The 14245-nt window shown below is 41.5% G+C and overlaps 1 protein-coding gene across 1 annotated transcript in view; it reads left to right on the forward strand.

The window, feature by feature from the left end:
• IQSEC1 (IQ motif and Sec7 domain 1) overlaps nt 1-14245 on the forward strand; it is a 134459-nt gene that overhangs the window by 24198 nt on the left and 96016 nt on the right. The window lies entirely within an intron of this gene.

Consider the following 14245-nt stretch of genomic DNA (forward strand, 5'->3'; position numbering starts at 1 on the left):
ACTAATTTTTCATTTCTAGCCCATATGCTCACCCCACCAGTATACATTGAAAAAGCAATTCTTATCCTTTCTTAGGGCTCTGTCAGACTCAATGACCCAATTTTTCGCAGTCCGCAGCTGCCAGAGAAGCTTTCCATTTCTTCAGTCATGTGAAGAGGCCGCCTTTGCACCCAGGGCAAAGTTTGATTACCTTTTCTTTATGTTTGGAAGACCGGTGCAGTTATTCTAGGTGAGATCTCACCTTTGTTTCAAAAGCGCATCGCTGAAGAACAGGCGTGGTGATTAAGTGTAAATAAGGAGCAAGAGCAGGCTGCGTTCCCAGAGGGAAAGCAATTTGGTGCAAGTATCTTGCTTGAGAACTGGAGGCAGCTGACAAACAAGATGACTGCCTACACTGTTTTCTGTGGGTTTCTGTGGCTTCCAGTAGAATGGTTGCTTGCCAGCCTGCCTTTTGGCAGTCTGACATGCATATCTTTAGGGGTTGTTTTAATGCCTAACTTGCAGGCTTTTCCTTATATCCCTGCATCTTGGATTGACGGTTATACTGAAAAAAGAAGGCAAGCCTTCCCCACGGCACATAATTTTTACAACTACTGGTTTGATGCTTCTAGTAAAGGTACCAAGCAATACACCTTAAAATCCCTGTAGTAATATTATCCTGCCTTATCTGTTTCTCTCAGATTTTTAGTGCTGTGGGATATCTGCCAGGGAGGCACAATAAACACATAATAAACTCTAGGAACTGCAGGACCTGTATATACGTACGTGTGCATGCACACTTATTTAGAAAGGCAATCTTTCTATTTCTTCACTTTAAATAAATTTTGAGAAGTGAAGTCTTGAAGAACTTTGGAAATCAATTTGATCTTTTGCTCCAAGACATCTCCTTTTATCTAAGGAGATGGTGTGTAGCATTAGCGCAGAAGATACACGACAACTGTGTTGCTGCAGTCTGCTCTTGAAAGAGTTTCTGCTGATGTACAGGACCCTTGTGAGGCTTTCCTAACAGAGAGAAATGCTTTAAGGAGATGCTGGCACTATTATTAGCAAGTAAGTGAAAGGGAAAATTACGGTCAGAAAATAGAGGCTGCTGTTTAACTTTTCTGTAACACAGGTGGGTGACAAAGTAATTTTACAACTTTTTTTGGCAAATTCTAATACCAAAAAGTCAAACACCAGTTGTGTTTGAATGGCAAACCAATCATACCTGTTAATTTAGCCATGCCTCCCAGGTTGGATCAAGTATATAGAGAGATGACTGCGTGGACCACAAAGCTGTCTTTCTGTGAGGGAGCTAAAGGAAACGGAAGGCTGTGCTGCTAAATAATATGAATGGCATAAGATGCCATTTTGAATAGCTTAATAAGAACACGGAGCCCCTTTTCTAATTTGTAGAGCCCCTGTTTAATTTGTATGTATATACAAGTAATTTCATTTTACTTGGAAATGCATTTAGGTACAATTTGTGGCTACTGTAATTTTTATAAGAATTCGTAGAACTGCTATGTGGTTGTAATGTGTAACATGCTATTTTGCTTTCTTACACTTCAAATGGATTAAAACAGAAAGGCTAACAGACAAATGGCCTTTAGTCTAGACACCAAGTCATTGCTTAATTTGTCTAACCACCCCACCATATAGTCTGTGGCAAAATCCAGTGCTTTTTGAGTACTCTACAAGCTACAACTGAACTGATTTCAGAAGGAAATTACTCTTTTTATATGTTACTGTCATCTCTACATTTGTAAACATAGATTCTGTTGCCAGACCCATGTGATTTCATTTGCTATGTGATCTCTGATTTCATAAATCAAGTCCTTTAACATATTATCATATGTTTTATGTAATGCAATTACTGAAAAGTTAATTGAGTTGTTGTCTTAAGCTTTTGGGAGGGGGGGGAAGGGGAGGCCACAGTTCAAAGCCCATCAGCCAGCAAACACCAAGGGTTCTGGTGAAGTAAGGAGCCCTTTAACTACTTGGTTCATCTGTTCTTTAGGCAATTTTGGTATTGATGGAAATACTATTTTGGGGGGCGATTTTTCTAATAGTTTTTAATTATAGTGCACAGAAACTCATAGGCTTCTAAAAATAACTTATACACCAAACTTGTGCATGTTATTGGGCATGTGAAGGTCTGTTCCTGAAAGGAGGGGGAATACAGTTTAGTGAGCAGTCTGTATGGAATTTTGGGAGATAGGAAGTAGAACTCTAAATACTTCTCAAATAGTGGTACTTTTTGTGGATTTCTTTAGCTCTGTTTCCCTAGCTTTTCCTTTTTGTAAGGATGGAAAGAGACCATCTTTACTTAGTAGTAGCAGAAAAAGGGTTATTTAAAGTGAATAAAAATTAATTATTATACCAAGGATTGAAAGTCAAGAGACACAAGTTCTATTTCTAGCTTTACGGCTGGCTCATAATTGCTCTTTGGCAAGCGATGTCACAGTGTGACGCACATTTAAATGGGCTCTGCCTCCCTAAAACAAGCAGTTCTTGGTCCTGTGCTGCGCTGCACAAGCCGTGGTGCGAGTGTGCGAGGCAGGGCCATGAACCGCATGAGGGAATGGATCCAGCTGGAAACCCACCCCACTGCCCAAAAAACTAACAGAAAACCAAAAAGCAAAAAGGTGGTGCTGGAAAAGGAGGAGGGTATTTTTTCAGCCGGAACAGCTGCCTGATCCGTGTCATTGTGCAACAGCTCAAACGTGCCGGCAGGAGACAAGTCAAAGTGTTACCCTTACTTCTTCTCATGTGCCTTATCTGGAAAAAGGGTAAGAAAATGTTTGAAAACATTTCTTCAAAATATTTATCTTTTAGATAATGTAGCTTCCTTTAATTACACAAGACTCTGGTCAAGTCAATCCAAATCATTGTCCAGCAAAGCAGAAGCTGTCTACAAAGTTTTGACCTTGAGTAGACATAAGGGCTGGACTTCTCCATCCATCACTTGGTGGGATAAAAATGTTACTTTAAACTACCCTGTAGTAGACAGAAATGTCCTGCATTTAATATGCACATCGTAAAAAAACCACCCAAGGTGAAGGCGTTATCATACAACATTTAATTCATCCTTGCTGGCTAGACTATTGTCTTCCAAATCATAATGAGGTATAACTAATTTTGTTGCAATCTGTTGAACTTTGGCAGTCTTCTGACTGCTGAGCCTTCTGTCAAAGTAAGTCAGGCCCAGAATACCAAAATGCTCCAATTGTTTACAGAGGTAATGCTGTTTGTAAGAAAATATAAGAATTTCTGTTGAACTTTACTTTTTTTAATTTTATGGACGTATTTCCCTTCCATGTCTTTTTTCTTTGGGCTATTCTTCATCCAAGCTGCCTTTTTCTAAACAAAATAGTTTAAAAAAACTGAAAATCTCAACAAAAAAGAAGCAAATCTGAATGATTCAGCTTCAAAAACTTTTTTTTCAAGTCAGAGTAATGTTCCTCATGTGAAAGAGATGAGCTGCCTTTTGCAAATTGGACCTTGGATAATGAATTTTATTATGAACGTCATTTTGTAATATGCCTATCTCTGTCACAGCTGACTATTAAAATTTTATGTCAATCATGACTGTATATTCAGGTTCTACAAATGACTTTCTGTAACTTGGATTTTGGACCAGATCTGAGGAGAAGCAAATGAACAGTCTGTGCTGGGAGATCTTAACAAGCTACAGTTATATACGTAGACGTCTTGAAAATTACATCTAGATTTTGCTTTTTTGTTGCTGTAGGTGTAGAAGAACAGAAAATAGAAAAGATGAAATAACTGGAAACTGGGGAAAAGAATCAAATTCACCTTGTTTTCTTGAGTGATTAGACATATTGAAGTGGCATATTTCTGTAAGCGAGACACAAGGGGGGTTAGCCTAATGTTATCTTGTATTGGAAGCACCTCATAATGCAGCTAAAATAGAGCCCCTCCTTCACTTAGTAAATAAAGCATAACAATAATCAATCTGTTCCAAACATAGTTACAAAGATGTTTAGTTTGAATGAACGGAAAAATCAAAGGAAATTAGTAACAGCAGCAGTAACTTTAATGCTTGGGGAGTGCTTAAGGTGTGGTACCTGTAAGAAATGTTGATGAGAATCTTCCAAAAGCCCTGGGGAGAAGAGGCAAGAAGCTGGGAGCAAATGAAACATGGCAGGGAAGCGCCCTGCGAGAAGGCAGGAGTAGCAAGAATGGAAATGGCACCGGTGTGAAGCGACGGGGAAAAATCCCCTGGGGTTTTAGTGTAAATGAGCTCTGTAGCACACTAAGGTAAAAGGTGGGGAGCTAAGATCTGCAAAAGCTAAGCGTCGGATCAGGGACTGTAAAACATACGATGCTGCCGGAGGTGGAAAGAGAGAATTCATGGAACTGCCCTTCTTTGGGGAGATGCTGGAGTATGGATAAGCGAGGAAGGAAGAATGGTTTACTGAGGATGGTCAGCCTCGATAAGAAAGAACTTAGAAATCAACCAAATAATAGAGGTTAAATCCTTGCAAAAGATTGGATGTTTAGAAACGTGGTCTACTCGCATTAAGTCAGATTTAAGTACCTAACTGTTAGATCCCAATTTAAACTATACTGCGTTGAAAACATTATCAGATAACTATTTGATGCATTTCTTTAACTATATTTGTCTACATCTAATTCCGCTCTATCTTTCAAATTATATTTTTTTTGTTCAGTTATGCCAGTTTTTCTATTAATCTCAGGCGATTTTGTTTTATTTATGATTACTCTGATCACACAGTGTGTAATGGCTGCAGTCAGGCTTGTCTTCATTGTCTCTTATCCTCCCCTAAACATATACCCTGCCAGCAATTAAGCTTCCAATTGGGAAATAAGGAGAATGTGGCTGAGACTGCATCACTGAAGAATTGAACGTATATCAAATAAACTACAGCAAAATGACAAAAAGTGTCTCTCCAAAGCCAGCAATGATAATGTTACAAGTGATTCTGACAGCCTCCAACTAAAAGAAGCTTTACCCATAAATGGACTAATTGATCTCTTTCTCTGGAAAGGGAATATCATTCCAAACAATGTGGGTAATGATCATTTTCATACATGAGAAATGCCCCGCATCGCCCTTACCATACACTGCAGGTAACAAAGTGTCTTTAAATATGTAGTTATGAACACGAATAAGGAGCGCAGGGTACCAACTCCAACCGGCATCAGGATTATTCTGCTGGCAAACTGTTAAGGCTGTTTAGCATTTGAAGACGTAGGGCTTCATCCTAGACAATGCTATGATTCTACTTGTTTGTGGTTTATTTTTAATGAAGGAATGCGATGTGCTGCAGTTCTCCCATTTCTAACCAAAATTCTCGCCGCTGACTGGGGTGTTTTTTTTGCCTCAGTTTCCCACCTTTGAAGTCTAGACAATGATAAAAGCTATTGCCACCTTCAGGCAACTGTTGTAATGGTCAGTGGCTCATTCTTTGTTCTTCAAAGTGTAAGATGTTTTATACCGTTTCGGATGTAATAGGACCGCAAGAGTCCTTGTCTGCAGAAGAGGTTTTACTGAAGTCCAGCCGCACACCTCAGGAGGGGCAAGCGAGGTACCAAGGTGTCTTCAGCAGCACGGCAGCCTTTGCGGCTTCCATGGAGCTGACTGCTGCACGCCCACAGCACGTGGCTTAAGTCTGGTCTCTAGTCACTTGCTATTTCTTCTGCAACTAAAATGGCCAGTATGGGGGGAAAAAAAAAGATTATATAAGTAACAGTACAAATTTGTCTCTGTTTCCCAAAGACACTAGTTTACATGTAGCACAGCTTCGATGTCAATTGCTTCATTTCCCAACAGTTTCTCCTCTTTGCAGAGTAGCTGGGAAGGCGTCAGTGTACAGGATTCATCACTGTTTTCACAGAAGGCAGCAATGAAATCATCTTATGTGAGGTTCTTTCATATCTCTATTGCTAGTGCTAAATTGTTGCCAAAAATATAGCTAAAACTGCTCTGTCTGTCCTCTAATTTCAAACCTTCGATGTAGTAATTTTTACCACTTGTCTGGGCATTATTCTAAAGGTAATTGAAATCACACTGTATGTGACAGCATGTACAGGTTACCTTCAGCTCTGTTTTGGCAGGCAGTAATCCAGAACAGAAAAAAATTGGTTTGAATTTATGTTAAAATCTAAATCATGTGAGATCCTGGTGAAAAAAAAAAATGGTAGTAAAAATAAATTACTCTTTGAGAGTGAATTAGTTTCCCTCCTATGACTATTAGGGGTTATAATTGTTGCGCTCAGCTGGTAACGTTTGCACAGAGTTTGTCTGCGTTTATTACTATGCTTATGTAATATATAGGAAAGATTTTGTGAATTCATGAAGGCACCGAGACCTGTTGCAGTTGTATCTATGAGCTAGAGACACACTTTTGTCAGGTGCTGGGAGCAGGCAGCCTTGCGCTTTTCCTCCAATCCATTAAATCCATCCCATTGACAGTAACTTTTAGGCCAGCCACTGCAGTGCCAAATTAGGTAGACCAAGCTGGCGTGTTTGGGCTCTGGGATGCAGTGAGTTGTACGGGAGGACCAAGACAATGCTTGGTGATGATCCAACATTCAAGACTAAGTTTTCCCAAGTTGGTTTCTTTTTCCCTTTGTGTAGATCGCAGCAATGGTCACTGATAGCGCAGCAGGTATGTTGGTTCGCATGATTGCAAGACTACTTGTAGGCAAAGCAGTGCTTTTATAAGACATGTTCTCATTGGGGAGGAACTTGGAATTGTTTCCTTAGCATGTGTTAAAATATAAAATAACACACGCTGTGTGTTTTATATATGCACATGCATGCCTGAGGCAGTGTCAAGAAGGCTTGACACTTGTACATGGATTTTGTTCAGTGGCTAAACAGAACCCAAATTGTCCATCTGGCACCTCTCACAATCCTGGAGGTGGCAGGCACGCAAAATGTAAACTGTACGGATGAATTGTACAAGCCCAAGTGCAGAAAGGAAGCATAATGCATTTAAGATGAATGCCCCTTTAGCTGCAAATTGCAACCTGCATCCATTCACGGCAAAACTTCCTGGCACTTTGTCTTGTCTAAGGCTCTGCTTTAGAACAGGGATAATTCTGATGAATGCAAATGAGTGTTTCCCTGACTTTACAGAGGTAAATAAAAGCAGGATCAGAATTACATGATCTTGAGCTTTTTCTGCTTTGACTTTCAGGGAGACTTACCTGGGCAGGTGTTAGACTTTCAGCTCAAATAAAAGGGGTAAATGATGGTATGTAAAACGCAAACCAGCCGCTTCAGTGTCAGTCACCCAACTTTTATCAGAATTTGTGCGAACAACCTTTTGCCTGGGACCACAGAGCCCTTTTGGCTTCTTTATGCCGCTGCTGCTTTTCTCATGCATCTGTGCCTAATCCCAGGTGTCTGAGCTCCACACTACGATGTTTTCTGTCTCTGAAGGTCAAAATACTCATAGTGACATCCCAACTGATTTGCTTTAAAACAGGCTGAGCTCACTGAACTATTAAGACGTTTCAAGTAGAAAACATCAGGAAAAGTAAGTCAACTCTTACCAAATTATGACCTCTTCCATCTCCCAAAACAAATTCAGCAGCACAGTAAGAATAACACGGAGAAACGAAGCTGTTCCCAGAGTGTAAAACTGATCAGACTTCAGCTCTTGGGGTCTAACAGTGTAGAAGGATGAATGCCTTCCTCCAGTCAGCTAATTAGACAGCCTCATACGAGAAGATTTCTTCCCAGCTCCAGCTGGTCTTTTGAAGCATGCAGGCTTGACAGTCTCTTTTATTTTGTCCTTGTGAGAGTGATAGAAACTGTTCTTACCAATATGTATTTCAATGATATTTTGCACTTATTCAGCATCGTTGCATTGAAAAATCTCAGAAGGGAGTGGAAATTATCTCCAATTTTTTCACAGGGAAAGCTGAAGCAAGCTTTTAAGGACTTCTGGTGTGGGTTTTGGAGAGGTAGCACACTTGGATTTTGAATTTAGGCTGCTTTTTTTTTTTTTTTTCCCCCCTGTTCTTTTTTTACCTCTGTACTGGAAAGCTACCCCAGAGGCAGTGATGCAAGGCCTGGGTGCAGAAGGCTGCTTATCCTGCGTGACCCTCCATCCACTGGGAAGCTCTGCATAAGATTTTGGGTACTGTATGTTTTGACCTTGAACTCCGGAAGAGAGAGGACAAAGTCTGTGAGAAAGGTGATGAAGGAACCGTACAGCAGGGCAACTGTCACAGATACATTTCTGCATAAAAGTGATCTTCGAACAGGAAGATCCCATGTAGGGAGGTGGTATAGAGAGATTCTGGTTGCACTGGAGATCTTGGACTTATGCCGAGGGAATGCTTGGGAATGATGGAGAAAGCGAGATAGGAGCCCAACACACAGGCATGCTCATATATCCTTTTAGTCCCTCTGTGTTTCCTCTCCTAGTTGAATTGAATTATCTCCCTAATGTTCTAGTGTGGCCATGCTTGCATGTTGGAAAGGCACTGATTGCTCACAGCCGTGGCTCCACAGTGAGCTCCCTTGGCTGCGTGAGGAGTTTGTCTGAAAATGCATGTCAGCACTCTAGGCCTTTGAACGCGCTATTTCTGTCTCATAAAAAGCATCCGCTTCACGCATCCCTGCAGAGGTGAACCCAAAGGTTGGGATGATACAAGGGAGCGTGTAGGGGGGAGCGAGTCCCTGTGTGACAGCAAACCATAAAGATCCGCCTTCAGTGAGGAGGCACCAGTGAGAGCACCAAGGAGGGTGAACAGCCCACAGACGACATGCGTGGTTTGATATAGGGGCTTTGAAATGTGGCAGCCTGAAAGGACAGTCTGGATTTCAGATACCTTGTAATTTACTGTATGGTATTGTTTGTCAAAAGGGGAAAACCCTGTCTTTCTACCCTGAATTCCACTTAACTTCTGCCGCACTTCCCAGTCCTTGAAAGAGCTTCCAGTCCTCCCCTGTTGACGGCCTCTTTGCAAGTAACCATTAGTAATACTATCCCGGCAAACTAATAGAGCAGGTAAAATGAAGGAATTTTAGGATCAGAGGAGTCTGGTAAGTACAAAGTGAAGCAGTGCACAGTAACTCTTTCTCGGATTTGGGAAAGGATTGTAAAAACCCTTGGGCTCCAAGTTTAGTTCAGCTGAACTCGCTGCGTTTCCATCTCGGACAGGGACACTTTCTTCTCTTTCATGCTAATTACAGTCAGTGGTGTCACATAGTCAGATACTATCATAACACGCACTATGCAGCTGTCCGACAGGTAGGAAAAGCTGCGTGTAGTACTTCATATATTAGCAGCATAATGAATAGAAAGAATATAAAGCTCCTAATCTACCACTACATCTGTATGCAAAGCTCCAGAAAGGTAGTTGAGAAATTTTTGTTCAACGATTTACCTTGTGAAGGGATGTGGAAGCCTCTGGCAAAATAATGGAAAAGATCTTGCATTTGGTTTAACACATCCTGGTTTACTTTTTTTCATTACGTGTCTGTGATTTGCTGCCGTTTGAACCATGGCAACTAGTGAGCATTAATTGGGGTTGGCTTTGGCAGTATTTGTCTGTACTCAGACCTTTCTAAAGGGCACATGAACTTGAGTAAAAGCTTAGCTCGAGTTTCATGGGTTCGATGTAAACAGTGTTGCTTTCTTATGTAATTTATGATTTTAAAACCTGAATTACTTCAGGCTGCCCTGCACAAAGAAATATCGGCCATCTAGCCCATGCTTCGGGTGTTATTTCAAGATGAATTGAAAATGCCGCAGTAACAGCAAATGCAGAATATGTGTCTCTTTGTTAAAGGAGGTACTTCTACAGGAAAGAAGAGATGGGGGAAAACTGTTTTCTCTAAAGGCTGGAGAAGGCTGAGCAATAAATTTTTGAATTGAAAGGTGCTGAGCACCCGTCCATGTTGATACAGTTGTACTTCAGCACTTCCAGTGACGTGCAAATGCCTGACAGGGGCAATGGGCAGAGTTCAAGAAATACCGTGGGAGCTCTGAGAGGCTGATACGTATTCTGTCTGGTTCAGTGATGTTTAAGAGGATGATCCGGGGAAGAAAAACCACAAATATAATTATGATTAGCAGTAAAATAATTTCTGCTTAGGCATCACAGTTATTCTATAGCATTTTGATGCTTATGCATCGTTGGTATTGTTCCAAATTGTGAGTTGTAAGTCCGTAATACACCCCATTTTGGTCTGAGCAGTATAGGAGTTGAATATTACCTGAGAATTAGTGCCAAATTTAGAAAGTGATTTAGTTCTGGGAAAGCACACGTAGCGTCATCATTTTTATACAGCCTAGCATCTGCTGCTTAAGCCGTCTGCTCCGGCTTGGGAGGCTGAAAAGGGCACTGACCTTGCAGCGAGATTGCTTACTAACCAGAATCGCCAGGGAGCCGTGGCACGTCTGCGGGTACGCTGGGGTAGGAAAGCTGCTGAGCAGAAGCTCGGCGGTCCGGCCCATCCCAGCGCCGTTAGGTAAATGTGCTGAGCAGTACAGTATATGAGGCTGCGAAGAGCCCTGCGCTGGGCGGCTCAGAGCGAGGCGCTGACCCAGCTCCAGCCTCCTGGAGGACCGGCCGGCTCTTCTCCTCTCACTGCTGCGCATCCACCGCACAGGGAAACCCTCCCGGCTCCACCTGGACCTTTGATTTTATTTATTCATGGCCCGGGGAACAATGAAGTCAGAGGTAGGTGAATGATGCAGTGCAGGAAGTTGCTGCAGCAGTAGCTTCGCTACAGAGAGGATGATTTAATGTATCGGGCTAACGGCGGAGGAAAATATTAATAAATTCTGTTCGTGCATGTATTGGGCAGGGGGTGAGGCAAAACAAGGCTTTCTAGGTGCAGCAGATGACGTTTTCTAATTATATAGCTTTCTGTTATCCCTGAAGTAGTCATGTATAAAGGTTTTGTTTTCCTTAAAATGATAGAAAACCGGTCTTTTCAAGGCAAAGCTATCCATTTAACGGGCTAGAATTAACAGAATGTCGTGTTTTATTCTTATAAAGCATGCCAAGTTCTCAGCAAAAAAAAAAATAAGCATGTTAATCATCGTAGCTGATGTACTGTTATGTAGATTGCTGGCATTGATTCCAGACTGTAGGTTCGGGTTTCTTATTTGCATTTAGTCAATCAAGTCTGTGCCCACCCTGAATCCCTTCTGGTGAATTTCTGTTGATTTTGTTGCTGGATGTATTTCTTTTTCTTTGTGTATCTGCTTTTAAATAAATCATCAGAACAATAAACAATCCTACAGCAGAGGGAGCAGAATGTTTCAGGAAGCAAAATCCTTCTGTTCAATCGCATGCAGGCTATGCCCTTGTTAAAGGAGGGGGTTTCATGCAAACCTTGAATATGTTTCGGGTATTTAAAAAGCCAGTCTCCTGTCCGTCTTGTGTAGAGGAATGTGTGGGTTCATAGGACAGACACGTATGTTCCTCGCGGCGTTCCCAGAGCACGACTCCTGGCCTGGCCTGTGGGTATAGGTGTTCTCTGGTTGCATAATGCGTAGTGGGGGCACGGGGATGGAGTGGTCCAGAGTTGGGGGGGGAGTTTATTTCTTTATAGCTCTTAGCGTATGTAATACATTTCTTGTGCTTAATATGTTTTCAAAACAAATTTGTTCATTCCTGTCAGTGTCATTGGGTTTAAAAGATAGTAGATGAATGATAGTAGATTAATACTGCATTAAAATAAGAAGATATTAATTGTTGCTGTTTTTTCCAAGTACCAGTTACTTTAACCTGCTTTGGATGGGGTTTGGCTGTGTTCTGTCAAAGCTGAGGAATGGTTAGAACAAGTGAAGCAGAAATCAGAGCTGCCACCAGCACCCAGGGCAGCAAGTTGTGGGATTCCCATTTAAAAACCAAAGCTCTCGTATGTGCTGCCTGTCAAAAAGTCAGTGCTTTTAGCCTTTTCAGAGTAGTTTGATTTGGAGATGGTGCTCTTACGGATCTCTTAATGTCTCCGTGCAGTAGGAAGTAAAGGAATGAAAAATACCCTTAAGTCGTAAGCCTAGTTGAAGTTAAAATTCATAGCCAGATTGCTGGTTTATCGCAAACTTTATAAACAGACTGAAAATACCTTGACTTATCATATGCTCATTGATATAAATGTCAGCAGTGTTTCTCTGCTATAGAATAGCTAGGGGTGATATGAAACCAGTAAATTTGGACCTAAGTTTTGTACGCTGAAGGGCCGCTGGTCAACAGATCTGGGGGGGGTTGAACAAGGCTGACATCTAAATACGCAATTGCGTTAAGCAGACTGAGAGGTGTCGGTAGCGTTGCATCAGTGGATTAAAGGGTATTTGGGGGTGAGAGCCTCTGTCACTTTGAGAAGGTCACAGGCTGAGAAATTCAGCTATGCTTCCCTGAAGTCCAAACCCTCCTGTTCCTCCCGGCGCTTTGCCATGCCTGGGGTATGGCCCAGCCCGGCCCGAGAGCGATGTGGGGCGCTTCTCTCCGCTCGGGTCGGGGCTTGGGAAGGTGTCTCCAGTGTGTGTGCTGGGCTCCCGAGGAATGTGCCGCTCGTCTCGGAGCCGAGTTGGTGTGCAACGTCCGTGGGTCCAGCCACCACGTGAGAAACTGTTTCCTGCTTTTTTAAAAGTGTTTGAGGAGGAGAAAAGTACTGCAACATACTACTGAAAATGACTTCTTATTTCACTAAATTACCTGTTAGTTTTAAGCATGGTACCATTTAAAAGCATTAATCTAAGGGTTTTTTTCCTAATTCTTTTTTTTCTGGAATAACTTTAAACATTTTTTTTCTAAATTAGATGAGAACAAAAAGTACTGGTTTGCAGCTTAAGAAAAAAAATATAGGTCTTGAATTTATAAATACATAGCTTCATTAGAATTGAAGTGTTTGTGCTTGTAGTTGTCTACATGATTACATGTTTGAAGATCCAGAGCCTTTCATGTGCATGTTTTGGGGTTTACTGTAGCCTGGATAGAAAGGATTGTGCACATTGGATGTAGAAGTTTCATATACAGTACACAAATTGAGGGGGGGACCTTGGGGGACTTAGGTACTTCTCGATGAAATCATTATATTTATAGAGGGTATATAGAGAAGGCATGTCTCATTACTAGTCAAGTCATGCACTGTATGCCAGAGGAACTCTAGTAAAAACTGAATGGCCCCCATGCTGAACAGCAGTAAAGCAATAAACCCCTTAATTTACATACACACAGTTGCCAGTTTGAAACGGTGTTCATGAAGGGCGAACAGTGCATCAGCAACTGCATGAAGTTGGTGCACTTTTTCGTTACTCTATCAACAAATTTAGATATGCATTTTTTAAACGTAAATAATATTAGTTTGGCTTTACTGTGCAGGCGGGAAATTACTAGTTTGCGGCAGTCCTGAGCGGTGTATAAGGCTGTTCGGCATCGCTTACGTTCTCCTAGGGTCGTGTGCTGCTCAGGAACAAAGGAGGCTCATGCTGGGGGCAAGGCTGTGAACGAGGCTGTTGCAATGAAGTAAGGCAAAGGGTATTTTCTAGCGTATACCAGTGCTTTGCTGGGGGGGTATCGTATGGACAGCCATAATTTTATTTATTTTTTTCCAGACTCTTACCTGTAAATGGTAATGCTGTCACAATAAGAAATGCATCCTAAGCGAGGACAACCAGGAGTTTTGGTGTTCATGGAGGCAGCTGGAAGTTTAAATAAGTAGACTATGCACTTATAATGTTGATGTCCCAATATTTTGACATTTCTGGTAGGATTTTGTTCTTTTTAAGAAACTCAGATTCTAAGCCACTTTCAGGATTTACTGGAGAGTGACTCTTGCTGTCCCTCAGATGAAGTGCCTGGGAGGTACAGGATTATACAGTGTCATAAAATCATAGAATCATAGAATAGTTAGAGTTGGAAGGGTCTTCAACGCTTAGTCTTCAGCGTACTTAAAAGCTTCTGAAGGAAATTCACGTTTTCCAGACAGAATTTTTATTAAGGAAAAAAACAATTGCAGGCAAGTTGGATCTTGTTTTGAGACTCCTCCCAGGCAGAAGCCACTGCATTTGTTAGAGGGGACTCCTTTAGAAGCAGAAACTTTAGATTTGTCAAAGTTTAGAATGTTATCAGTCTGTTCTGCTGTGCCTATTGGAAAATTAAATTGCCCCCAGAAGCATAAGAAGGAAGATGGAAAGGAAAAAAGGAAAAAAAAATCTTTTTTAAAAAGTACTTACTTTTCAACAAGACAAAACTGTATGTCTGTGCCTTTTACAAGAAACAGCATAGGTGGCTACCTCCT

The sequence above is a fragment of the Charadrius vociferus genome, unplaced genomic scaffold (assembly GCF_000708025.1).
Source record: "Charadrius vociferus isolate BGI_N301 unplaced genomic scaffold, ASM70802v2 scaffold67, whole genome shotgun sequence".
NCBI lineage: Eukaryota > Metazoa > Chordata > Aves > Charadriiformes > Charadriidae > Charadrius > Charadrius vociferus.